We start from the raw sequence: 2,597 nt of genomic DNA, 5'->3' as shown, positions 1-2,597 counted from the left end.
GCGGTGGTGGTGGGAGCCTCTCCTGCCTCCTCAGCAGCGCTAAGGATGTCCAACTGCAGCTTAGGTCTGCTCCCTGCTTGCAAATGGGCATCCCCCGAGGGCTGCCGAGCTGCCAGAGGGATGTCTGATTGCCAGCTTAGGTCCAATCCCCCAGGGAGCGGGCCTAAGCCAGCAAGTGGTCATCCCCAAGGGGTCCCAGACTGCAAGAGGGCACAGGCTGGGCTGAGGGACTCCCTACCCCCGAGTGCACAAATTTTTGTGTACCAGGCCTCTAGTTGTAAATAAAAGTCTAAAACACAATGAATTTTAAGAGTAGACTGTATTATTGCACACATAGGATCCCTGTAATAGTTCCATGAATTAAAAAGAACCCATTTTATTTTTCCTTGGAAGAGCTTCAATTCTCAATATGCTGTTTAAAAGAACTACAGAGCTTCAAAGGACCTTTCAGATCATTAGTCAGTGCCTTATTTTGGACAGGTGGAAACTGATGCTTAGAGAGAGTAGGTGACTAACCTAAGTTTGGAAGCCACCTAATGGCAGAGCTGGCCCTGATTCCAAGTCTATCAAGCCTCATACTGGTAAAGTCTGTCTTCTCTCCTCTCCCATTTATTACTAAATATGAAATTCATCAGTGCTCTCTCTTCCTTTAGACCAGGTTCTTAATGTGTGGTTAAGCACACAGTCTATCTGGGTTCAAATCCTAACCTCACCTCTTGCTAGCTCTGTGGAACTAGACAATTTATTTAATTTCTCTGTTCCTCAGTTTCCTCATCATAAAGGAAGAACAACAATAGAACCTACCTCTTAGAGTTGACTAAGGACTGATTAATTAATAATTGTAAAATTCTTGTAACAGTGTCTGGCACATGATAAGTGTCATGTGCGTGCTTGTTTTTTTAAAAAAAAAGCAAGAAAAATTAGTGTGGAATATTTGTTGTGAACCAAGAGGCCATTCAAGGCCTTACTGGTATGAGGGAGGTAATTTGCATCAGGTGAGCCTCACTTGTGCCTTGAGGAGGGAGACACACACAACACTGTAACTCCTTTAAGAAGACTGCCAAATGTTTGACTATGTGCCATGGCATATTCATTTTTATATCCCCATTTCCAAGCACAGTATCTTGCCCCTGGTAATTGCATAATAAATGTGTTGAATAAATGAACTAATTATGGGGTATTTATTCAACCATTCATTGATTATTCTATATAGAAAATGAGATCTCATATGACATTTTCCAAGAGGAAATAAGTAGTTTGGGGATGCTGATTTGAACCAAAGTATCTCTAGATGGAGGCAGAAGATACGCAGGGCTACACATCTTACCTGATTCAGATCTAACTGGAAAATCAGGTGAATTTGGGCCTGCAGAAGGATCTGTCAGAGATGCTAGGAAGGGCAGAGGTAGAGAAATGAAGTTGGGACTGACACTTGGAGTGGAGGGAAAAAAATAGAGCCCCAGAAAGTCATTTCTGCAACAGTTTCCATTAGCCTAGCAGAAGAATAGGAAAATTTCATAATCTCAAAAATGCTTCCAGCCCTAACCGGTTTGGCTCAGTGGATAGAGCATCGGCTTTCGGACTGAAGGGTCCCAGTTTCGATTCCAGTCAAGGGCATGTACCTTGGTTGCGGACACATACCCAGTAGGGCATGTGCAAGAGGCAGCTGATCGATGTTTCTAACTCTCTATTCCTCTCCCTTCCTCTCTGTAAAAAATCAATAAAATATATTTTTAAAAATAATGCTTCCAAAGAAATTAAAGCATATACCAGTAGAGCTTCTGGAGATTACTTTACAAAAAGATACAATGAATGAAAAAGGTGTTATGAGAACGTCTGAAGATTTGATGCCCTTGTAATGTGCCCATATTTTGATACTTATGTTAACTTTATGTTTGCTTAAAACAAACTACAGAAAAGCTAGTCAAATAAATGTCAGGTGTGCTTATTTTGAAATTCAACAGAATACAGTTAGCCTGGGTAAATGGCATCAGATTTTCTCTTAAACCTTCCTCCTTTCCTTGGTGAGTATCAGTAATATCCATTGAGCATCTCAACCAGAGCCAGCAGCCTACCACTATTGGACTACCACAATGAATTAGCTGGGCACACAATAGAGTGTATAGTTATCTTATTATAAAGATACTAGAGGCCCAATGTAGGAAACTTGTGCAAGAGAAGGCCTTTCTTCCCTCTTTCTTTCCTCTCCATTCACTTGTCTCTGCACTAATTTTCCCTTCTTGAAATATGTTTCTTTCTGTGTTCTTGCCTCCAGTCTCACCCACTCCAATCCATTTCCACAAAGCTTCCGGAGTAATCTTTCAAAAAATGTGTATATTAACACCATGATTACAAGTTTGAATTATTAATTTGAAGTGTGAAAACTAATGACTCTCTTAATAGTCAACTGTATTTCTACAACTTATTCATATTCTACCAACTTTCATGATTATTTCTTGACCCCCAAGAAAATCTTAGTACCACTTTTCCATTTATACAGCATTGAGTGGCATTCACTATATTTTACAGTGATCATTTAGACAGAGGTCTTTCATTCTTCATCATGCACTATAGGAGGAGGGGTGTTATTTGTATCT

The sequence above is a fragment of the Myotis davidii genome, unplaced genomic scaffold (assembly GCF_000327345.1).
Source record: "Myotis davidii unplaced genomic scaffold, ASM32734v1 scaffold153, whole genome shotgun sequence".
Classification (NCBI taxonomy): Eukaryota; Metazoa; Chordata; class Mammalia; order Chiroptera; family Vespertilionidae; genus Myotis; species Myotis davidii.
This window is presented reverse-complemented; position numbering follows the sequence as displayed.